The sequence below is a fragment of the Myxine glutinosa genome, chromosome 4 (assembly GCF_964187855.1).
Source record: "Myxine glutinosa chromosome 4, kmMyxGlut1.1, whole genome shotgun sequence".
In the NCBI taxonomy this organism is placed as follows: domain Eukaryota; kingdom Metazoa; phylum Chordata; class Myxini; order Myxiniformes; family Myxinidae; genus Myxine; species Myxine glutinosa.
In genome coordinates, this window is record NC_136264.1 from 119,768,848 (window position 1) to 119,794,859 (window position 26,012).

The following is a 26,012-nucleotide window of genomic DNA, read 5'->3' on the forward strand; positions in this document are numbered from 1 at the left end:
GTTGTGATGTTTTGTTTTTTTCTTGAAAAACAATTTACTCTTGCCTTGTTTGCCAAAAAGCACAATTGATGTGCAGCACAGCTCTTACAATTGCCACGTGGACAAAATGGCCGCCTCTTCATGTTGGGTCTGCATGTAGAAGGGTGTGTGCCACAGGGCAGCGGGAAATGGCAGCGGATGTATTGTGACCGGTTCTAGGCTTTCTGGCAATAGAATCACAAAACAGATTGACGAGCAGAGAAAACCTGGCATGGTAGCCATGTTGGCCTTTTTCGTTTTTAGAGAATTGCAAAGCATTATATGTCGGCTGGTCTGTTTGAATATTTCTAAATTTGAGGTTTTGGGTTGAATTAGCTTGTAGTTTTAGCCTCCCATCTTTACCAGCAAGATATAAACTGAATTTGTTCACAAAATATTTATCCGATATTTTGTATTGATGATTATGGTGACTTGTGGGGGAAGGGTGATAGTGGGGATTTTGTTTGGCTGGTGTGTCTGTATTGGACGAATAAGGTGGGTTGTGCCATGGTGAGTTAGAGTTTGTAGGTGGGGGTGCGGAAGAAGGGGTAAAAAGGCGGGGAGTGGCAGTCAAAGCAAGGAAAAGATGGCGGGTGGCGAGGGTAGGATGCATGGCAGTGCTCGAGCCAGAAGTGGGAGCTGTCTTCGCTACATGGCGAATATCTTTTTCGCTCTTCCTTGACAGTTAGAGATGGATGTGATGGAGCCTTTGGCCTAGTTGTTAATGGCCTACACAAGGCCTGGGCTTCAGAGGGTAGGGAGCTTGGTGTTTGAGTGGCACACGCTTCGTGGGCTACACTTGTGGGCCAACGAATTGCGATAGAGCAGGTCGTGCAGACAAGTAAAGGCAGGAGGTGGGCGGTTGGCGGCTGAGTGGAGCGTGAAAGCAGGGGAGGGTGGTGGGGCAAGGCAAGCCAGGCACAGCTGCGTTACAGTGGTTGGCGCCATGCCAGGCCTTGTGCTAGGCCTCACGATGCAATGGGCGGCGATTCGTTGTGGAGAGGCAAGCTGGCTGGAGAACGAAGAGCTGCAGGGTAGGGAGGGAGGAAGGTTGAGGAAAGATAGAGAGTAGGGTTGGGCTGGGCGGGAAAGAGAGTGGGGAGCTGTGGTCTCAAGGAGGGGGAGGAGGGCTGCAGAGATTTGGCTTATGGGCTTGGTTTGGTTTGCCGTTCCTGGTTGTGCTTGCGGTTGTGCTGTGGATGTAAAAAGCCAGCAGTGCTACTTTTTCATGTACTCTTTAATCGTTCAAATGCTGGAGAATGAAGATCTTTAAGAGGAGCAAGATGGATATAGAGGAAGACTAAGCAGAGCTGAAGGGAAAGTAAAGAAAACAGCAAAGGAGTGCAATGTGTTGATGGCACAGGTATGGGACGTTACATCTTTCTGGTGCGGTCTTTTAAAGTGATGGCATGTGCTAAACGGCAGGCTTGTTTCTACAGCATTTGAGAATGGGTTGCCAAGAAAGCAATTTCGTATACAATGTAGTATTGTGATTTGTTATGAGAGCGTGATGTCTGTTCGAGAACTCGTGTGCAACAGGTGGATATTATAGTAAAGTTAAGGTGAATGGAGAAGCTAAAATCATTTGGACGCTTCAGAATGGATGAGATTTAGGACTGTCGGTCGACGGTGGAAATTTGGAAACACTGACCATGGGAGTAGAATCACACAGTAGCCATTTCAAATCTTTCATCCTGATACTGTACAGTGTTCAAAGTGGACTGAAAACATAGCGTAGTCTTGTTCAATTCCAGGCCTTTGCATACTTTTAAATCACAACAGCCTTCCAAGATATGAATTCTTACTCTTCCGGCTATCCTCGGAGGTGTTGGCACAAGTTGCAGTTCCTTTCCTTTTTCCACGTATTCCCTTCCTCCTCATTCTTCTCACTACCTCTTTTCCATTTTCTTTTTTTCATCGTGTTCTTTGATACATTCTTCCTTTTCTCATTCATGCTTTCTTCATGCGTGTTTTGTAGCTTGTATAAGTGCCGTCCTATTGCATCTGTTTGACATTGGAACAATGTGTGAGGGATGGTGCAGAATATTTTTGAGAACAGGTTATGCTCGGGGGAAAGCCTTGCCGCCATGCTGCCTTTTCCTTGTGTCCCGCCTAAAATGTTGACATCATGCCAACTCGTTATATTAATATCGAGCTCCGTTTCACATTTAGTTTTGCTTTTCTATTCATCTTTACAACAAAGAACAATGGTTTTCAAAAAGGCCTGGAAGCTGTGTTTTGTTGCTCGGCAAGTGTTGAGGCCTAGTCTCATGTCAGCTATTCTTCCCCGTATCTAACTCCCTTCCATATGCTGTGCCGCCATCGTTGACTGCGGCCTAGCCTTGTTGCAGACTCTCGAGGTGAAAATACGAGTGGTGGGTTATGTGCGGTTGATGCCAATGTGGTGGGGGTTGAATTGGTGAGAATCAAGGGGCGTGCATATATTCTCCATTCTGCAGTCGTTTTTGGGCACCGTTCCAGGTTTGGCAGACGTGAAAAGAGGCTGTGAGCGACAGAGGCAAAGGGTGAGAGAGATTGCAAGGGGGGCACTTGGGGGATAATGTTCCATATAATTAATTTATTTTCCTTTTCTTTCTTTTGTTTTAGTGTTCCTTTTTATCCCTTTGTTTTCATTCTTCCCTCTACCTCCATCCCTCCTCCCTCTACCTCCATTTGCACATTTCATATTTACATTTTCAATTTTCTTTCTATGTTTTAATTTATTCTTTCTTTATTTCAGCCTTTTTATTCTCGATAGCCTCATCAAAAAGAGGGCATGTCAGACAGGGACCAATGAGAGCCTAGCATCTAGGCCCAGGATTACTCGGCTACGAGTAACGCAGAGCAGGCCCGGGCTGTGCCGGGACAAGTCTCGGGTCAGGAGTGTGGGCATAACATGGTACAGGTTGGCCAGTGTAGCAAAATGAGAGGGAGAGGTACGGGTGCATCCGCAAGGGTAGAGGGGAGATCCCCGAGGCAGGATTGGCTGTAGCAATCGAGGTGAGGATTTGCTGGTGCCACCCCTCTGGCCTACCACCAAACTTAGTCGTACCCTCCCTCCCCGTCTCTCCTTACGCCCATGTTGTTCCATTATGCATGTGCCTCCCAGCTGCCTGACTGCCTTTACCCTTTTTGCAAGGCCATGGCTAGATGGAGTTATTAGCATGCAGAGAACACGGGCATCGTGTTTGGCTCAAAGTGCTTTGCAATTTTATTTATTTATTTTTCTCCCTCGCTCTCCTCAAATCTGGTACAGAAGCTACATTTTGCTTGTGTGCTCTCTCAGAATGGATACGGTATTGTAGAGATAGAGAGCGTGTGAGTGTGCAGCAAAAAAATATAGAAAACAAAACTTATTAAAATAGAATAAATCAAATGTGCACTTTATTTACTCAGGCCTCAGCTTTATCAGCTAGCATCGGTGGCGATTGCCATGGACATTTCCGTGCTTTGGCCTAGTTTGTCGAAGTTGCTTTCTCTGCTGTTTTGACCACTTCTCATAACTTTTTTTGGGGGGGTCTGGACATTGACCTCCTTAAGTTGTGCTCACAAATTTTGCCTCTTAACAGTGTCTGATATTATACGGTATTCTGAGGAATCTTGATGTTGTGGCTTAGTTATTAGAGAAGCATTTTTGTTGTTGCTAATCTCCTGTCCGGTGTATAGTGTTTTTGCTTCTTTTTTATTCTTCATGGAGGTGTAAGTGCCCTCATGTATCTCACTGCCATTTACTGCTGTGTACTTGAACAGCATACAAGTGGGCGGACAAATTGGGATTTCTCACCCCTCATGCTGAACATGTCAAAACTAGGTATACAAATGTGAGCACTGATACAGAATTTATACAATGTGTCTCATTATTTAGTGATTTAAATTCCTTTTTTGGGGGTATTTATCTTATGGAGTGTTCATGACTTGTATATTGTACTCCTGTGACATCACTTAGTGACAACCTGGATTTCCGGTGTTCTACGTTTTATTTGGATTTATATGTTCACATGATATTATCTTCCACTATAAGCAAACCCACCAGGCTGGCAGGATGGCCTAGAGTTATGCTCACTCATCTCTAAGCTGTCCAGCCTGGGTTCCAATCCTGACCCAGCTATAAACTGCCATCCCGTGTTTCATAGGCAGGTTGATTCATCAAGGTGTGTGCTGTCCCTCGGATGGATGTTAAACGGGCGTCCCATCTGCCAGCATTAGTGAGTGGACAAGCCTGGTATTTGCTGAACGGTTAAGGTGGCTGGCTTAAGATCTTAGGGTCCTTAGTTTGAGCCCCTGTCATGCCGTTGAATTAACACCAGGTGGGCTGTCAGCTTGTCATCCTTCGAGGTTGGCAAATTGAGTACCAGCTGACTGCTAATGGGGGTGTTGGATCAGCGGCAAGGCCGTGCCCCCAGAAAATGATGCAGCTGAGAAGCCACAGGTTGCATACGAAACACCACGACAAGTGAGTGGACATTATAGATCCAATGGTGTCCTTCGCAAAGAGTCGGCGAACTATCGCTGGTACGTGTCCAAGTTACAAATTCCTGCCCTAACCTACAGAGGGCATTTGCATCAGGGCACAGCCATGCACTCAGCCAATGATGCTATCCCGCAGCCTTGTACTGCATATGGAAGAAGAAGAAGAAGAAGAAGCAAACCCACCATCTTTAATTTGACAAAGTGAGCATTTTTTTGGTAAGACTTGTTTTGGGTTCATGCACTATGGAACTTTGGCATCCAAACATTACAATGAAACATTCCAACAGGAACAGGTCTTTTTGTGTATTCAAAGTGAATACTGTGCAGTAAAATGGCAACACATTTGCTCAATGCACAAATCGCTTTCAAAAGCACAATCGTGGGTATTGTAAAACTTTTTTGTAATCAAGATTACTTGACGTACTAAGTTCACAGGCCTCCTCCTTATAGGAGTGTTCGCGAGTGTTTTCAACAATGCCATTAGAGGAAGATTGTTGAAGACATAATACATCGGTCCACAAGACAAAATGGATATGAGCCAAGCTGTGCAGCAGAGACTTAAAGCTGACCACAACATTAAGGGCAAAAGAAAACACAATTGCTTTTCTTCAGAAGTAAAATAATTAGAAAGAAACATTTTATTTTTTGCGAAGTCGTGGTTTGGAAGATACGGTAGACTGCTTGCAACATTAAGATCAACTGCTAGGAACATGTCGATAGACGTGCAGACAGACAAAAACAAACCTCGTATATCGGCTTTATGACGTGACTAGCCTTGTTAAAATGAAAAAGACGTTTTGCCTTCATCTTCTCGCACACACTTTGGCTTTGGGGAACTTGTATCGTCAATGCTAAACCACGGTAGGCCAACCGTCCATTCACTTTCTTGTTTCAGATTTCTTGTCTGGGTTGCCATTCCCGAATGATTGCAATTCCCTAATAGCAGCAATCTTCTAATGCTGAGGTCCATGAGTTCGCTTGTCAGACTTGATTGTTTTGTCAATTCTTACCTCGGTTCTGTCGAAGTCACAAGATTTAGGATTTGTACCTGATGGGAATTCATAGTAATTCCACTCTTACCAAGCCAGACCTTTTGTGCATTTTCCTTTCACTGTACTCGTGGGTCAAGGTTCATTCCAAAGCTGGAATGTCCCCTCAGTCTTCACCTTGTGTCTATTCCATCTGAAGTCTTTGTGGAGGCTAATTAAGCACACAAGGATTATGAACCGTTCAGGTTGTTTTCCTATTGGTCTCCTTCCTTTTGTGATCGACTTGTACCATTGCTTGAAGCACAGTTGTGATAACTCATGTATAATGAGGATGGCCTGAATTTTCATCTGTTTTGATGAAGTTGGTGTATGCTGCAACAGCAAAGCCATGAGGTCACCTGTACGCCACACAGCTGTCTGAGTGCATGCTAAGGCGGGTACGTCTGGAATCGACAGGCGGAAGCAAAGTCCAGAATTAAGCCTACGTGGCGATGAGCTTAATTGCTACATCAGAAAAACAAGAAGCCTTCTCCCAAATCCTTTTCACTGCTAATTGTGCAGTTGGCAGAAGCGATTGCAGCAGAAGGTATCAATGAAGGGTAGACTTGGAACTCCCCCTAACCTGAGCAACCATTTCTTACTTTGTGCAGTGGAGGACTTAACCGTGTCTGCGGTTGATGGCAAAGACAGAGAACTGTGGCCTCGAATTTTGTGAAATTTGTTGGGATGGCATTCTTTAAGCTCACGTTGTTTGCGTTCCCCTTTGAATGTTTCAGTACTTTTTCAAAAAACCGACGACCCAACAATGAAGACGTGAATACTTTTTTGCCCTCGACTCATATACGATTCTAACTGTTGAAGATGTTAAACTTTTCTTTGCAATCTTTGATACCTGTTACACCAAATAACTTAGCTCAAAATGTAATGGCCCCATTATTTAACCGTATTAGCCGAGGCATATCCGTAATGACTTCAAGGCAACTTTGGCTGTGGCGACTCTTCTTGATAGGATGACCAAAGGGTCATTTGTCTGTTTACGGCCCAAGGCCAAACATCCAGTGTGTGACCGGGTCAGCAAGTTGTGGATGCTTTTTCAGGGTACTTTTATGGAAAGTTTTGGTGTAATTGTTTCTTTGTTGCATAATCCTATTTTCATGTACGGGTTTGGCTTTTGCCCTTTAATTGTGCACCGCTATTGGTTTCACTTTGCCCTTTGCTTTCAAAACCATTTAGTTCTGCCATTTCATGTGCACTTTAGTATTTACTACCTCTTTATCGACTGGAGTTTCTCGACTGCAGCACAAAACATTGTAGCTTCGTAAGTTAATGTCTATCTCAAGTTAATTGAAATCACATCCACGTGGCTGTGTATTTAACTTGCGGAACTGCAAGTTTTTAATAAACGAGCTTCAAGTTTGAACAACATCCTAAAGATATGTTGACCTCAGATTTAAGCCATGTCCGTACAGGTAAACTTGTGCTTTGTATTTATTAATTCCTTACAATCGTTTACATTTTTCTCAGTCATTGAGTTTCTTTGAATGATTTTTTTTATCCAAGCTTCCATATTCGGATGTTTATTTTGGGTCTGAGTCACGGACAATTGAACATTTTTCTTTCTCTTGCTTTGGGTGAATAGGGAAACAATTAAACTTCAAACTTTGTAAGTTGGGAGTTTTTCAAAGCATCGCTATATATAATTATGATGGATGTGACAAGGTGTGTTTCCTTTGACCGATGTCATTTTCATGGAAGCATTAATTATTTTGCCATCGCCTTTAATATCTTGAGACCTTCTTAAAGTCTCACGGAAACTTCTTAAAGTTTATTTGCTTTATTCTAAATAATAGTCTGAGTTTTATCATCATTTTGGATTGCTGTTGGTCACCTTTAATTGAAGAGACGATTGATATCATTCTTGTGGTTGAATTACCATGAGCACACTGACCCCTTCCCACCTGATAGGATGACCAAAGAAAGGGTCATTGTCTGTTTACGGACGATTTTGAATCATCATTCGTGTTATTATAAGTCGCAATACATATGAATAATCGAATAATCTGTTTGGATCTCTGTTTTGAGCAAGTAGTTGAGGGTAAAACCAGATCTTTCGTGTGTGTGTGTGTGTGAGTGTGTGTGTGTGTGTGTGTGTGTGTGTGTGTGTGTGTGTGTGTGTGTGTGTGTTAGTCAATGGTGTATTTTTCTTTCCTCTCTCACTACCTCTTCGTCACTGTGCTGTGTCACGCAATTTGCTTATTACTCCCCGCTACGGATTGGCACGCTTTTGTCCCAAACAGTCGATGTGTGCATTAGCTTAAGTGTTTATCGATGTAGCATTGTTGATCACCATTTGCTACTCAGTAGCCCACTGGTTCACCTGACTTAGCAGTACATCATCGTACATTGGGGGATTTATGACGGCTGGTCTCGTCTTTCAGACAAAAGCAGTAGACAAAGCTATTACATGGGAGAGATGGAAAACAAAGAACGCAAGTTGGTAATAATTTATCCGTCTGGAGAATACCCCAAGTTGGCTGGGGGTACAGGAGGGAATGTATGTCGGAGGGACTGTATAAGAGTGAAAGTCAGATTTTATCTTTGCTTCCCTTTCTGCCATCACTCGTCAAATAATTTTTTTTAAATGAAGACCTGTTAAAACTACAATTATTTGGTATGTTCTTGTGAATGTTTTACCAAAAACAGACAAGCTACTTGCCCTTTGTTATGACTCCGCAAAATTAAAATCACCACGCTATAGAAAACTGTAAAAATTACATGAATGGTCTTTCTATTCGACAAAAGGTTCATATTGGGGTAAGTTAAGTAGTGATTCTGTTTAAGTTGCAGCTGTTTAAGACAAAAACGACTATTATAAACACAACAAACAGATATTGTCTATTTCATGTCTTTCACTGTTCTATATGCACACTCATTTGATTACTAATGCGAACAAATGGTGGGCTCTTTTTCAGACTGAGTTCCCCGACACATTGAAACAGTGCCAACAATTCGGGCACAGTGTATCCTGGCGTTTAGAAAATGGCAGCAAGCTTCATTCAGATGCCAGGCACGGGTGGTGGAGACAGGGTGGGGGTGGGAGCGTGGGCGAGGGTTGGGAGACGTGGGGCACGGCTGTGCGGTGCGGTGTGCCCCATTCGCTTCGATGTTGGCACTGGCCCAGCGTCTCCCTGCCCGGTACTCTCGTTGTTATTTTAATTGCCATCTTCTCTGCGACATTCCTTGGCACGATGTACCATGGTGTCTGCTTTTCCCTGCCGTTTCCACGTCACCTTCTTGCGCGGCCTTGGCAGCACCTCTGTTCGACTGACACTCTCCATTTCCAGAAGGCCTCAAAGCCTCCTGGCCGCCATTTCGCCTTCATCGTCCCGACGTTGCACTTCCCTCTTGCCAATCATGCCGCCCAGATGGCCTTGTGGTTCTTGGCACTGCTGCCATTCTATCTATGCCTGCCTGCCTGTCTGCCCATTTTGCCTCTTCCCTAGTCTTTCCAGTCATCACTCCAGCTTCCAGCAATTCTTACTCCGCTTTTCATCTCAAGATGGCGGTCTAAGCAGGCGAAATGGCGTCTGAAAGTGCAAGCGGTGCTACAATGGATGCCTATGGCGAGGATGGATATGACTTTTGTGTCAGTGTCCACTGCCCAACTTGGAGACCAAAATGGCGGCCGGCATCTGGATACCTCAGCCAAAGATGGCGGCTTTCCTGTAAGGTTTTTTTTTTTTTTTCAATGATCAGGTGGAATGTGATTTCTGTGCTCGTTGTGGTACTGCGGTAATTGGCAATGTCCTCAATTTAGACAATACCATATGCTAGACATAGCCAATAGTCTTGCAGCCACTTGAAATTGCCACAGGAACACTGGCTGTAGTATTTGGCATACGGCATTTTCAAACAAACAACATGGTTCTTAGTTTTGGGTTTTCCTTGGTTGTTTGCATTTCTCGGCGGGCAGTGAGAATTTTTGAACTAGTTCAACATTTCAACATTCAAACATCTGTTTTATCTGACTATCCAGTATCCACCAAGTGTACGCAGTTAGCTATTTTCCAGTCCTCGCAGACATCTAGTTGTAGCTTGAAGATAAAGAGTTGTTTCTAAATTACTGCAAGATGTGATGTATTATTATTATTATTATTAAGTTTTAAAATTATAGTTTAAGTCAATGCAAATGTCTCTTGTTGGAATAATCAGAGCTTTCTAAATTTTCAGTCGTGCTTGAGCAAATCCAACTTTTTGATTTACTTGCTCCTATATTTGTATTCGCTGGGAAAAGAAGACCTCTAAGATAGGAATATTCCTTTGTTCTTTATTGCATTTTATCTCCCATGCTTTGTCACAAAAAACATCGCCGTGTGACACCACACGATGAGCTGAGAGAATTGTCTTTTCAGGTACCGGTATCTGTAGTGAGCTTAAACCGATTTGGCACTGAATTATGGATACATATGGATTTTTGGGAAGAAAAAACACAACGCCATGCAAATTGTTGAGTGCCAGTAAGTACGCTTTGGAAAATCACTCGTTTTCTGCAGGACGAGAGAAGCGGATCCAATATTTTGGAAAAAAGCAACATGGGGTGGGAGAAGAGGTTGGGTGGAGGAGGAAGAAGGGGCGAGTCCACCTTTTGTAAACAGCTGTGTCAAATCACACATGGCAAAAAATCTTTAGGTGTGTGTAGTTAGTTTGATATCTCCGATCATAATCCCCTGGAGACAGGGATGTTAAGTGATTTTTTTTTTCACAATGAGGGTATAATTGTTGGATTGAGATATAATGTCGTATTTTTTCTGTAAAAGGATGCGAGGGATACCTTTGCCCCTCCCCTCCATCCATTGAGATTATTCACATCATTGTTGTTAGATACATGATTGGTTGATTGCAGGAACGCTTTATTTGCTAAATATGCCACACATTGACTCTTTTGAAAACTAAATTGTTAACTACGTGCGTGGTATATTGGAAGCATTTTCGATCTGTAGGAATCCAAATATACTGCTGACTAGTCACATTATTCTTTTTTTACTTATTCTTGAGCAGGCCAAGTCCAAAAGTTGAGTGACAGGTTATCTGATTTCCATGTCATTGTTTCTTTTTCATGCGACAAGTTGTCACACGTAAAAGTAAATCATGACGTTTACATGGTATCTGCAGTTGCGATGGATTTTTGTGTCTTGATAAGTATCTTAAGTGCGTGCACTGGGTTCATCACACAAGCAAGATATCGTACCCTGGAAGTGAAAAGTTCCTTTTAAAGTGTTTTTCCTTTCTTCTTGAGATTATTTGGGTTGAAGAACTGATTTGTCAACATGGATAACTGTGTTGTTAAACATTTGAACGCATTTGTGCATTGTAAACTGCTATGGAAATACTCCAGTGGCATGAATGCACGAGTATGACTCAGTATAGTCGGGCAATATCCGCATTGATTTTCAAATGAGATCGACGAGCAATTAAGAGAAATCCTCCTTAAATATTACCCTTGAGATTTTGGGTCTTTATTTTTTTTTTAAAGTGTTGTTAAAGGTTGTGTCCACAACAGACTGATCAAGATCAGAACACCCGAGATGGATGACAATCCGATATTGTTGGAAAGCTAGAAGCTTTTAAGCACCTCTCTCACTTCTCTGAAAAATTGCTTTCGACCAGTAGAGTAAACTGCAGCTGAAGGAGTATCCAGCCTCTGTTGCCGCCCGTATTTGATGTGCTCTTAACGGAATTCAATACCACTGCCTTGCAGGTCGCCACTCCAAGGTCCTGGAGTATGTTCACATTTTTCGGACGGAGCATGTGCCTCCACCACATTGACAGAACAGTACACAGTGGGTTTTGCAATACTGTAATGAAATTTGCATTCACAACTCTTCCAAAAGAGGTCCTTTTACCAAATATCATTCCCTGTCGAAGAGCAAGTATCTTTGTAGTTTTCCCACTGAAACACCGGATCATATCATAAATGATCATCCGCAAAATTCATCAACTCCTTTTTATCTTGGGTTTTTTTCTCCCGTTCTCACACCCACCCTCTCCTCCCCCTCATTTTTAATTGCGATTGATACTCCAAAGGATATTTCAACAGATATCTCAGCAGTAGTTTACATGCCACTTGTGTGGGCAAATCCTTTTGCTGCACAGTTATTAGCACTTTTCAATTGTAATATTTTTCTGGCTGTCCTTTGCGTTTATGTGTGGATAGATTACAGCTAGAAGCGGTTTTCATAAGGCAAGCTGAAGTTGTCTTTTTTATCTGCTAAAACTCTGTAGACTAATTTTAGTATTTTTCTGGAGCCTCTGATGATGTTGTTGTTCTTCTTCTTATTGATGATGATGATGATGATGATGATGATTTCTCAAGGGAATATGCATCCATTTGGGACTGAATAGCATCTGTGCTTCCATTTTGATATTCATAGTCTACCGGATGGTGCTGTCTGAAGCCCTTGTTAGTCAAGAGTTTATTTTGTCTTTTCACTTGTGACACAGCTGGATAAGTGAAATTTGATATTGTGCAGTATTTGTATGCATATTTTTCTATTTTTACTAATATTTCATTCTCCAGATTCATTTAATCTCCATTTAATAGCAATAGAACTATAAACTTGGCACTTTTGCACAGATAAGGGCATGGAAATCAGTGTCTCAGTATATAGTGACTTGGGTATTGTTATTCATTTGAAACTTTATTTTCCAGAGAGGAGATGCAGGCAGACAGAGACACCTGCAGACATTTCTTTGCCTCGATTATACGGTTCACTCGTGATCAGCAGGACCTGTCATCGGCCCTCATCAATTGACAACACCTGTATACAAAAAAAAAAGAACCACCTTTCGAGGCCATTTTTCCCCACAGAGCAGGGGTTGGCCTTTTTTGGGCACCGTGGTCCCCTTTTTGAAGCAATGTTTTATGGTCAGATGCCCTTCCTGCCACCAACCCTGTCAGTTGCCTTTTGCAACACACAGGGAATTACCCACCAACCCTGTCAGTTGCCTTTTGCAACACACAGGGAATTACCCACCAACCCTGTCAGTTGCCTTTTGCAACACACAGGTAATTACCAGTGAACTGGTACTCAATTTGCCGACCTCGGAAGGATGACAGGCTGAGTCAACACCCCTGGCGTTAATTCAGCGATCATCCAGGATTCAAACCCAGCATCCTAGGATCCCAAGCTGGCACCCCAACTGCTAAGCCAACACCAGGCTTGACAACACCTATATATCTGGAATTAATAACAAGATGCACGCCTCGATAGTTTAAGGAGGTAACATGGATGGCTATGAGTGGGCTACGACTGGGTTTCATTGCTGAAGATATGTTAGTTGTCTGTTGTCCTAGTTCTTTGGATGGGCTGTTTGGTTTATATTGTTTTTGGACAAGGCCATTGTGTCATTACCACAACTATGAAGATCCTTTGCCAATAATTTCTGGAATGATTTTAAATGTAAAATTAATAGGCTTTTCATATCGATAAATATGGGCAAGTCTTACATATTATACAACATTTCTAATAACACACAAACTAGAGGTTGAGTGCAGGACATCTATTAGACATCAGAAGCAGAATTTCAACTACCTTTGATGTTAAGAAATATTGGCACAGATAAGTTGGGAGCCTGGGCTTCGTTTGTTCCCCTCTACTCCACCGTCAGTTTAACTTTCCAAACCTCTGCTGCTGAGTGCTTCCATGAGTCTCGACACCTGCAAACAAAAATTTCATGAAAGGCCTTCATTTCAGACCGCCTCGTTCTGATTCAGAAATATAGCAGCCTTTGTTGCATTGGGGGAAGGTGGAATTATCTACTTCAGGCTTTTGATAGGGCATACTTCTGATACCAGGACATGAAAGCATCGACCCATCATCAGTACCCTTGTAATTCATCTAGATATGTATCATGTCCCTTTTAAACTAGACTGCTGTCTATCTGTGTATATTCCTGTAGATAATAATAATAATAATAATAATAATACATTTATTTTATATAGCGCTTTTCAAGAAGCCCAAAGACGCTTTGACAGAGTACAAAAAACAAGTGCAAAAAGACAAAAATCAATAGGTAAATATAATCAAAGCAAAAGGAAGGAGAAGGAGAAGTGATAGTCAGGGGTTAAATGCTGTGGGTTAAATGTTGAATGCAGTGTTGAACAAGTGGGTCTTGAGTGATGTTTTGAATGTGGTGAGTGAGGAGGAGTCTCTGATGGTGTGAGGTAGTGAGTTCCAGATGTAATGTAAAGTTTGGCTACTAATATATTCTGTGTGCTTTTCTCATCTGTTTGGAATATCAATATGTGGTCATTACAAACCTTGAAACCACATCCATTGCTCTCTCCTAAATTAAAAAGGCCTTACCACTGTATTCTGATTTTCTTAACTGTCCTATTCCTATATTCCTATATTCCTATATTCCTATTCCCGATTCATGTCTAATTCCGAAACATTTCAATAAGATATCTGCATAATATCTTCTAAAGTAATTAGCCTTGGTAAGTAAACTTTTCAAACATTGGAACCATCCTTGTAATCGGCGTTGAACATTTCCTATTGCTAACAAAGATGATAAACTTGAAGAAAAAAACAATGTATAGAACATTATACAGTATTGCTGTGCAAATGTGGTACCAATTGTATACCTTGTTGAAGTATTTATTGTTATAGTCATTTAAAAGTTATTTGGTTGTCCTGGAGAGAAGATAATTCTGCAGGACGCGGAGATGGTAAAGGACCAGGTTTTTGTTCAGGTACTTTGCCGAATAGTTGGAAAATGGAATCTTGGAAGTTTTCTGCAATCTTGGGGAAGGAGTTTTCTTAAAATAATTATTTTGTTCTTAACTTGTGGTTTAAAGCCACTTCACTGTTTGAAACGTTAAAATTGAAGCAATTTTCAACTATGTCTTTGCAAATATTAATAGATCTACTGTGACTACTACAACTACTACCACCATAAACCCCTCAATGATTCCTACCTTGTGGGAACTGCTTGGGAACGTTTTTGGCCCAAGGACTTTCACGAAATGGCTGGCCAGGCCTGACATTTGTTCTAGGTGCTGGAGACAACTCACCTACTCTTTGCTAATGGCACCTTGGGATCTCCAACGTCCACCAACGACTAGTACTGGTAACCGATCCTCAGGCTTAACATTCTTCTGATGGATGGTACACACATAGATGGTTTATAGCCGAGTCCAGATTCAAACCCAGGCTAGACAGCTCAAACGGAAGTGCACATTCCTTGAAGCCATCCTCCAGCCCTGAAATGTCACTAATATAAATTTTAAACATACTAATTGTGAATATTTGCTCAATCAAATATGTAGAAAAGATTGCGTACTAATCTTAACGAAAAATATTGGCACTTTTATCAACAAAAAGTTGATAAGAATACATTGACTGCCATGTGAACTGAGGCCTTGCTAACGTTTTGAATGTTAGCCCTTCATCAGTGCAAGAAACGTTTTAGGTTACATTGTGCACTTTTTTGCTCTGATGAAGAGCTAAACACTCGAAACGCCAGACGTACCTCATTTCCCACAGCAGTAAACGTACTCGTATCAATTTCTAGTCGTTCATCTTGTCCGCTAATGCAAGCTGGCACATGCCTTCACACAATATTCCGTCATTACCAAAAAAACAATTGTCAGCTTTCTTTTTCGTCAAAGAAAATGCCATTGAGCAACATCTCTTGCATCCCATACTGTACTGTATGTCTTGAGTGATTCCAACTCGTGGCCTATCTTGCCCATGCACAACGTGCAGCCACATCTGGCTGCGGTTATAGCCTGCCAAGCAGTATCAACAACCTGCCTGTCTCTACTGCACTTAAAGGAAAGAGATTATTTATGGAGTCGGCATATGTCTGTCGAGCACAATGTAATTGTTGTTGTTGTTGTTGTTGTTGTTCAAGGGATGGCAAATGAGAGTGAGCGGGGCTGGACAGAAAGACCTAGCACGGCTTTACAAGAGGATTCATCATGCGGTGGTAAGTGAGCTACTGGAAATTGAGAGGGTCCTTGGCAACGTACGGAGTAATATGAATTGGAGATAAAAGAGACATGTGTTCCCTCCTGCCTTCCCGCTCCATGTCTTCTTTTATTCGTTCACCTCCTGTTACCTCAATGCTATACATAGTCATGACTTACTTTTACTGTTAAAGCGAATGTTTTGAGGGATTTGCCTTCCAAATGGCACCATTAGAGAAGATGGGAATAAGCGAAAGGTGGATTGGCGTGTGGCAGGGTGGGATGTATAAGTGATTGGAGGCACATGGGATTAGTGGACGAGGCTTCAAGTGCAGTTTCGCAAGGTTTTGTGAAATCAATTAAGAAAATTTTTCCTTCCAACATAATCCCGGGTTTGCATTATTTTTCTCATTCGCCCTTATCCTTCACGCAATGCACTGCATCTCCCAAAAGTTCTATGCAAGACCACTTTCCCCTACTACCTTCCTCATTTCTCCGCTCCCTTCAGTCCCCATCTGCTCAAGCAAAACAGGCATCCACGGTGGAAAGTGCTGACTCGTATCTGCGAAATTGCGTCAGAAACCCAACACTGCTCTCACCCCTACACGCCCCTCGCCCTCCCCTCTCCTCGCTCTCCACCAACCCTAGCCTTACCCTGCATAACTTTCTCCTCCGTCGTGCCTTTCAGCAGCTGGTGCAACGTGCAATTCGACCTCGCTTGGCTTCTACAGTAACGCTCTCAGTTGTTCTTCGTGTGGACATTTGTACAAACCTGCACCTGAATTTTCACCCACAAACTTTATACCTTATTCACAGTACACGTGTTCGCACTTTGGCAGCTCAGAATGTGATCGCAAGGTATTGTGTTTTGTACCCTTTTGCACAGGCTTTTGTATTCATGTCTTTATTTCTCTTTTACTCTGCTCAGTTTAACAGAACGAACACAATTTCTATTTTTTGTTCTCACAGAGTCTCCACAACAAGTCTCCGTACGTCATATGTTATATTTTGTGACGTCAATTTTTTCACCATCCCAGCAAGAACTACCTTAAACAGATATGTGTGTTAAAGCAAACTATCTTATAATGCTTGGGATTTGCAAATTCAGGGTGGTCAATTGCAAGCAGCGTAAGATATAGACCATGCAGAGAGAGTCTAAAGTGTAAAATAAAACAATTATTTTTGTCGTTTTAAACTTTTTTTTGTTTTGTTTTTTTGTATACAAGATCGAGGCTCGTGAAAGAGCTAACATTAATCACACAAAAAGTCAAACCGACACATAAAACACAAAATAAGGGGAGCGGTAGACAAGATGGGGAGAGAGGGGGAAGGACACAAACACAACATTTGAGAGCAGGGACATCGAGAGAAATGTGGGAGGGAGAGGGCTTGGGGGGAGGTGGGAGAGGTAGAAAACATATGGACACTGCAAGGACTCTTTTGCACAATTGTGAGAAAGGCTGACTGACTAAATGTTTTCCTACTAGTTTGGACAGTGTAAGTGAAGAGAGGATTAACCAAAACAGTTTGATGGATTTTTTTCCCCCCCATTGCCAATCTTCTAGTGTCCCTCTTTTCTCAGACCAGTAATATCACTTCCCGGGCTGGCAGGATGGCCTAGATCCTCTGAGCTTTCAAGTCTCAGTTTGGCGAATCTCGGCCTAGCTATAAACTGTCAACCTGGTGTTCCACAGGCAAGGTGATTCACCAAACGTGTGTCGTCCCTCCGATTAACATTAAACGGGTGACCCATCTGCCAGAATTATTTGGTGGACGTTATAGATCCTACGGTTTTCTTCGCGTAGAGTAGGCGAGCTGTCACCGGCACCATGGCCAAGTTCCAAATTCCTGCCCTTATAACTGCTTAGCCAAATGTCAGGCCTGGCCAGCCGGTTCGTGAAATTCCTTGTGCCAAACACTTTCCCCAGCCAACCTCACAAGAATGTGGGAATAATTAAATTGAAGAAGAAGAAGAAGTGGTATTAGCTCCTGCTATCTATCGTATCACAATCCCTGCAGATATTCAAGATGTTGGCTCATTGATATCCTACGTCATATATGTGGTGTTTACCAGCCCTGGTGTTGGGCTAGCGGCTAGGGTGCTGGCTTAGGATAATCCTAGGATCCTGGGTTCGAATCCCGGTCGATCGCTGAATTAACGCCAGGGGGGTTGACTCAGCCTGTCTCATCCTTCCGAGGTCGTGCTAATTGAGTACCAGCTCACTGGTAATTCCCTGCTTGTCGTTAAAGGCGGCAAAAAGGGTTGGCGTCAGGAAGGGCATCCGGCCGTAAAACATTGCTTCAAAAAGGGGACCGAAAAACAACAACAACCACGGTTCCCGAAAAAGGCCAACCCCCGCTTTGCGGGGAAAAATGGCCTCTAAAGGTGGTTATTTTATATATTTTTTATTTTATTTTATATATGTGGTGTTTACCCTTCTGCTTTGACTTATTCTGTCTGCCTCACTTGCGCTTATCCTCCATCACCCCACTGTCCACGTTGTAAACCATCCATGTCATGTTCTTGTTTGTCATAAGCTGTGATGCTGGTATAGAAAAGGTAAGGAGGAGCAGAGCAGCCTCAGCCTGCAGACGAAGTCGTGAAAGCCTCATGGAGCTTGGAAGCCTCAAGTCTCCAAATGTCCGTGGTGCAGGTTGAGGTAGTAGATTGTATAGTTTGGGGGTGACGCCCTGAGCTGGAGATAACTATACAGTCTACTGTCTTTCCTGCACCTGCGGTTCCACAGCACGACGTCATCAGCGGCCTATTGAGAACACTGTAACCATTGCAAATCCTGTTCACAGCAGAATCGAGAGGATGAAAAACAGGAAAATGGAAGTCATTGAACGGGGAAGAGAAAGCTTGTTGGACAAAAGAGCCGAAGACAAACGAGTCCGGTAGTCAAAGAAAAAAAACGCACGAAGCGTGCAGTCGCCATGTTGCATCCACACTGCCATTGTACGTAGGCCTACATTTCCTGAATCAAAAGCTTTTATTTTTTTACCTGTTATTACGCTTTCTCATGTCAGTGCAAAGGAACAAACAGCACACCGTGTTCATTCAAGAGATTAACCCGAGAGAAAACAGGACTTGTAGAAAACAAAAGCGGAACAAAACACAATTAAATCATTATAGCACAAGCGGTCGGAAACGGTGAAGCTGATTATCGCGTCGAATACCCGAAACTCAGATGTGATGATTCCGAATGACGTATAATCATGAAAATATCCAGCTGTTAGTCTGCCGACCTCTCCACGCGTGAGTCGGGTGAGGTCTGTTTGGGGAGGTGCCTGGGGGGAGTCGGCAGGAAAGACTGTTCTTGCAGGCTGAGGTAGTAGGTTATATTGTTTTAAGGCAGGAATGTTGCCCAGGCTGGAGATAACTATATAACCTACTGCCTTTCCTGCTGGACAGACATCTGCAGGAAGACCACCCTCGGCCTATCTTTCCTTCTTGCCTCGTGGTGTCATTTCTGAGCAGGAAATAAAACAATTAAAACACTGGAGGTTCATACACAGTCGAAATTAAAGTCGCTGTGTCATTAAAGGCTGCGAGTTGGTTAATGGTAAAGACCGAACATCTAGTATACAATCCTTTTCATGAGATTAGCTGTTTTTCCAGAAAACGTATTTCAGCAATTTCATCTGACGCTGCTTCTGATTCCCATTGGCAAGGCCTGTTTTTGGGAATTCTATGGAATATTTCAGCCAGGCCCATTTTTGCACTATCTCATTTTCTGTGAAGTACATCTTGTGCATCGAGAGTTTTCTGAAAATATTTATTTGTTTTATTATGCATGTGTGTGTGGATGTCTTCTTCTTTAACGGATCCAGTTATTCCTACCATATGGGGTCACCTGGGGGAATGATTCTGGCCTAAGTGTTTCATGAATTGGCTGCACGGGCCTGTGGCAGGAATTTACAATTTGGCCGGCGATAACTCACCTACCCTTTGCAAAAGACGTGTACAGGTACCTTTCACGTCCAACGTTGCCCCCAGTGTTGGCAGACAGGTTCTCCAGCTTAATGTCCCTCCAATGCACGGCATACACATTGATGTATCGCCCTGGAAGCGAAACACCAGGATGACAGTTATGGCTGTATTGAGATTCAAACCCACATCTGGTCAGCGCAAAGGTGAGTGCATGTAGCCCTAAGCTATCATGGCACCATGCATGTATGTATATTGTATACTGTATGTATGTATCAAAAATCAGGCCTTGCCAATGGGAAGCAGGAGGAGCGTAATCAGATGAAATGGCTGAGAGAAGTTTTCTGGGAAAACACCTAATTTTGTGAGAATAATTGCAAACAAGCTATTTGCTCGTTACCTTTAAGCCAAAAAAAAAAAATTCATTTAGGTCTGTGTATCTGTCTGCTTCCCTTGCCCTCCCTTCTTCCTTACTCCTTTTTCCTCCCACAGGCCGTCTCGCCAGCCCTCCTCACCCGTCCCCCGTCTCTCGGCACGCTCACGGATTGATCGCCAGCTCCGTCTAGACATGACGCGAGGTTCACTGCTATTGTCACGCTGGGAATGCCACGGTTAACCCGGGCCCGGTCCTCGTCGGGCACACCCGCCCCTCCTCGGGGAATGGAGATTTGCCCTCATTAACGAGTGCAGAGGGGGGCAGGCTGAGTTGCGGAACAAAACATGGCTGCCCGTAGTACACTGATTTAGAAAGACAGAGTGCATGATGCGAGGCAATGGCAACTTCTTCTTCTTCTTGCTTCTCTTTGCCTTCTTCCTTCTCTTCTTTAGAATTATTTTTTCCACCATACCGTGACACAATTTTGAATGTTTTTTTAAATGATAAACGTATTACTTTATCAAAATATATAAATGTTTATTTCTTGTGTAAAACTTCCTTTTGACTATAAATAAATAAGATATCAAAATTTTTTTGCAAAAGAGAAACATCAAACGCACTTCCCCAGTGCTATATTTATGCCCTTCCTACATTTCAAATATCAGTTTGATTCATTTGATTGCTCGGATATTTGACTTGCACAGCACATTCTTACATACAACTCTTAAAAAATGGAGAAAATAAATAAATAAATACTTGGAAAAGGCATTGAAGTCTTTTCCAAGTGAGATAGATGATCAGTCTATAGAAGTTGCACTTGTCAAAATATATATTTTTGGAAATCAATAATTGCAAAAGTTATGATCCATACTTGTCACCTCGCAGGTCTACAAGAACTCCGTGTGGTTGTTCTTGTTGTTGTGGTTCTTGTTGGGGGTAGATTTTTGAAATGTGCACCCATTGGTCGTACAGCTGCTGAACCCTAACCACATTTGTCACTTGACTCCACACACCATTGTACCCAGACGAAATAATATGGCCGCCATCTTGTTTTTCTGGTGGGCCGAAGACATTAAGCCTGTAGACCTCTGCTGATTATAAACTGCCAGGATTTGTTGTGTCAGACTGAAAAATGTAATCATATGTCCAATAAAATAATTCGTAAGGTTTAATCAAGCCCATAAGCACGCATGGTACGCGCCTCCCTAAAAAATAGCCTTACGAAATTTTTGAAAGGCCCCATTTTGGAGTTCACCCAAACAAATCGTGGCTGAGATGTGTATGCAAATGAGTTTAAACTGACGTCAACCCAAAGAGCGCCGAATCATGACCTTTCTTACAATGTATAATACCCGGGTAACTTATGAAAGCTTGCTTCTAATTGGTGGAGAAAAGCCGATGACAAAAAATCATTTCTGGCCTACTAACCAGTAAATCCAGCACTTCATGGGTTAAACGATTCGTGGCAGTGTGACGAATCAGCTTGTTCTGATATAACCTTGGGTAAGCGGCTGGCATATATGAAGGGTGTCGAGTTCATCTTTTAAGAGTGCATTAAATGTGTTTCCCAATCACGCTGTTCATCTTTTAAGAATGCTTTAAATGCGCTTTCCCAATCGGCCCGTACCCAGTCCCCATGCACATTGAAGCAGAAATTTGAAATTTGTTCAGGACACCGGTGATAACTCGTCCCCAAAGACACCGTGGGGTGTTCAACATCCACCAACTAATGGTGGTAGAGGGCCACTCAGCTCAATATGTCAATATAAGGGACGTCGCACACATTGATGCCTCGCCCAGCCTGTGAAGCATCAGGATGATCACAGTCTATAGCTGGGTCGGGATTCGAGTCTAGACTAGTGAAGCATCAGGATGATCACAGTCTATAGCTGGGTCGGGATTCGAGTCTAGGCTAGTGAAGCATCAGGATGATCACAGTCTGTAGTTGGGTCGGGATTCGAGTCTAGGCTGGTGAAGCATCAGGATGATCGCAGTCTATAGCTAGGTCGGGATTCGAGTCTAGGCTAGTGAAGCAGCAGGATGATCAGTCTATAGTTGCGTCGGGATTCGAGTCTAGACTAGTGAAGCATCAGGATGATCACAGTCTATAGCTGGGTCGGGATTCGAGTCTAGGCGAGTGAAGCATCAGGATCATCACAGTCTAAAGTTGGGTCGGGATTCGAGTCTAGGCCAGTGAAGCATCAGGATGATCACAGTCTATAGCTGGGTCGAGATTCGAGTCTAGGCAAGTGAAGCATCAGGATGATCACAGTATATAGCTGGGTCGGGATTCGAGTCTAGGCTAGTGAAGCATCAGGATGAACACAATCTATAGCTGGGTCGAGATTCGAGTCAAGACTGGTGAAGCATCAGGATGATCACAGTCTCGAGCTGGGTCGGGATTCGAGTCTCGGCTAGTGAAGCATCAGGATGATCACAGTCTGTAGTTGGGTCGGGATTCGAGTCTAGACTGGTGAAGCATCAGGATGATCACAGTCTATAGCTGGGTCAGGATTCGAGTCTAGGCTAGTGAAGCATCAGGATGATCACAGTCTATAGTTGGGTCGGGATTCGAGTCTAGACTGGTGAAGCATCAGGATGATCACAGTCTTTTGTTTGGTCGGGATTCGAGTCTAGACTGGTGAAGCATCAGGATGATCACAGTCTATAGCTGGGTCAGGATTCGAGTCTAGGCTGGTGAAACATCAGGATGCTCACAGTCTATAGCTGGGTCGAGATTCGAGTCAAGACTGGTGAAGCATCAGGATGATCACAGTCTATAGCTAGGTCGGGATTCGAGTCTAGGCTAGTGAAGCATCAGGATGATCACAGTCTATAGCTCGGTCGGGATTCGAGTCTAGGCTGGTGAAGCATCAACATGATCACAGTCTACAGCTAGGTCAGGACTCGAGTCTTGGCGAGTGAAGCATCAGGATGAACACAGTCTATAGCTAGGTCGGGATTCGAGTCTAGGCTAGTGAAGCATCAGGATGATCACAATCTATAGCTGGGTCGGGATTCGAGTCTAGGCTAGTGAAGCATCAGGATGATCACAATCTATAGCTGGGTCGGGATTCGAGTCTAGGCTAGTGAAGCATCAGGATGATCACAGTCTATAGCTGGGTCGGGATTCGAGTCTAGGCTGGTGAAGCATCAGGATGATCACAGTCTATAGCTGGGTCGGGATTCGAGTCTTGGCTAGTGAAGCATCAGGATGATCACAATCTATAGTTGGGTCGGGATTCGAGTCTTGGCTAGTGAAGCATCAGGACGATCACAATCTATAGCTAGGTCGGGATTCGAGTCTAGGCTAGTGAAGCATCAGGATGATCACAATCTATAGCTAGGTCGGGATTCGAGTCTAGGCTAGTGAAGCATCAGGATGATCACAGTCTGTAGCGAGGTCGGGATTCGAGTCGAGGCTAGTGAAGCATCAGGATGATCACAATCTATAGTTGGGTCGGGATTCGAGTCTAAGCTGGTGAAGCATCAGGATGATCACAGTCTATAGTTGGGTCGGGATTTGTGTCTAGACTGGTGAAGCATCAGGATGATCACAGTCTATAGTTGGGTCGGGATTTGTGTCTAGACTGGTGAAGCATCAGGATGATCACAGTCTCGAGCTGGGTCGGGATTCGAGTCTAGGCTAGCTTGACCTGGATTCGAGTCTCGGCTAGCTTGAGCTGGATTCGAGTCTCGGCTAGCTTGACCTGGATTCGAGTCTAGGCTAGCTTGACCTGGATTCGAGTCTAGGCTAGTTTGACCTGGATTCAAGTCTAGGCTAGCTTGACCTGGATTCGAGTCTACGCTACCTTGACCTGGATTCGAGTCTAGGCTAGCTTGACCTGGATTCGAGTCTAGGCTAGCTTGACCTGGATTCGAGTCTAGGCTAGCTTGACCTGGATTCGAGTCTAGGCTAGCTTGACCTGGATTCGAGTCTAGGCTAGCTTGACCTGGATTCGAGTCTCAGCTAGCTTGACCTGGATTTGAGTCTCGGCTAGCTTGACCTGGATTCGAGTCTAGGCTAGCTTGACCTGGATTTGAGTCTCGGCTAGCTTGACCTGGATTCGAGTCTAGGCTAGCTTGACCTGGATTTGAGTCTCGGCTAGCTTGACCTGGATTCGAATATAGGCTAGCTTGACCTGGATTCGAGTCTCAGCTAGCTTGACCTGGATTTGAGTCTCGGCTAGCTTGACCTGGATTCGAGTCTAGGCTATCTTGACCTGGATTTGAGTATTGGCTAGCTTGACCTGGATTCGAGTCTTGGCTAGCTTGACCTAGATTTCAGTCTAGGCTAGCTTGACCTGGATTCGAGTCTAGGCTAGCTTGACCTGGATTTGAGTCGAGGCTAGCTTGACCTGGATTCGAGTCTCAGCTAGCTTGACCTGGATTTGAGTCTAGGCTAGCTTGACCTGGATTCTTGTCTAGGCTAGCTTGACCTGGATTCGAGTCGAGGCTAGCTTGACCTGGATTCGAGTCTAGGCTAGCTTGACCTGGATTCGAGTCTAGGCTAGCTTGACCTGGATTCGAGTCTCGGCTAGCTTGACCTGGATTCGAGTCCAGGCTAGCTTGACCTGGATTTGAGTCTTGGCTAGCTTGACCTGGATTTGAGTCTCGGCTAGCTTGACCTGGATTCGAGTCTAGGCTAGCTTGACCTGGATTCGATTATAGGCTAGCTTGACCTGGATTTGAGTCTAGGCTAGCTTGACCTGGATTCGAGTCTAGGCTAGCTTGACCTGGATTTGAGTCTAGGCTAGCTTGACCTGGATTCGAGTCTAGGCTGGCTTGACCTGGATTCGAGTCTTGGCTAGCTTGACCTGGATTTGAGTCTCGGCTCGCTTGACCTGGATTTGAGTCTAGGCTAGCTTGACCTGGATTCGAGTCTAGGCTAGCTTGACCTGGATTCGAGTATAGGCTAGCTTGACCTGGATTCGAGTCTCAGCTAGCTTGACCTGGATTCGTCTCGGCTAGCTTGACCTGGATTCGAGTCTAGGCTAGCTTGACCTGGATTCGAGTCTCAGCTAGCTTGACCTGGATTTGAGTCTCGGCTAGCTTGACCTGGATTCGAGTCTCGGCTGGCTTGACCTGGATTCGAGTCTCGGCTAGCTTGAGCTGGATTCGAGTCTCGGCTAGCTTGACCTGGATTCGAGTCTAGGCTAGCTTGACCTGGATTCGAGTCTAGGCTAGTTTGACCTGGATTCAAGTCTAGGCTAGCTTGACCTGGATTCGAGTCTACGCTACCTTGACCTGGATTCGAGTCTAGGCTAGCTTGACCTGGATTCGAGTCTAGGCTAGCTTGACCTGGATTCGAGTCTAGGCTAGCTTGACCTGGATTCGAGTCTAGGCTAGCTTGACCTGGATTTGAGTCCAGGCTAGCTTGACCTGGATTCGAGTCTAGGCTAGCTTGACCTGGATTCAAGTCTCGGCTAGCTTGACCTGGATTTGAGTCTCGGCTAGCTTGACCTGGATTCGAGTCTAGGCTAGCTTGACCTGGATTTGAGTCTCGGCTAGCTTGACCTGGATTCGAGTCTAGGCTAGCTTGACCTGGATTCGAGTCTAGGCTAGCTTGACCTGGATTTGAGTCTCGGCTAGCTTGACCTGGATTCGAATCTTGGCTAGCTTGACCTGGATTCGAGTCTCGGCTAGCTTGACCTGGATTCAAGTCTCGGCTGGCTTGACCTGTATTCGAGTCTAGGCTAGCTTGACCTGGATTCGAGTCTCGGCTAGCTTGACCTGGATTCGAGTCTCGGCTGGCTTGACCTGGATTCGAGTCTAGGCTAGCTTGACCTGGATTCGAGTCTAGGCTAGCTTGACCAGATTCGAGTCTAGGCTAGCTTGACCTGGATTCGAGTCTAGGCTAGCTTGACCTGGATTCGAGTCTAGGCTAGCTTGACCTGGATTTGAGTCTCGGCTAGCTTGACCTGGATTCGAGTCTAGGCTAGCTTGACCTGGATTTGAGTCTCGGCTAGCTTGACCTGGATTCGAATATAGGCTAGCTTGACCTGGATTCGAGTCTCAGCTAGCTTGACCTGGATTTGAGTCTCGGCTAGCTTGACCTGGATTCGAGTCTAGGCTATCTTGACCTGGATTTGAGTATTGGCTAGCTTGACCTGGATTCGAGTCTTGGCTAGCTTGACCTATATTTCAGTCTAGGCTAGCTTGACCTGGATTCGAATCTAGGCTAGCTTGACCTGGATTTGAGTTGAGGCTAGCTTGACCTGGATTCGAGTCTCAGCTAGCTTGACCTGGATTCTT

General features: G+C 44.0%; 1 long non-coding RNA gene across 36 annotated transcripts in view; it reads left to right on the forward strand.

The window, feature by feature from the left end:
- Positions 1 to 26,012, forward strand: part of LOC144891801 (uncharacterized) — a 217,323-nt gene that overhangs the window by 140,648 nt on the left and 50,663 nt on the right. For 10 of the 36 annotated variants that reach the window (XR_013623148.1, XR_013623147.1, XR_013623146.1 and 7 more), the window contains 3 exons: positions 8,450 to 9,202; positions 15,396 to 15,470; positions 19,874 to 20,875. This is a non-coding gene — a long non-coding RNA (uncharacterized LOC144891801). The other 26 variants (XR_013623161.1, XR_013623160.1, XR_013623163.1 and 23 more) reach the window with 11 other exon arrangements.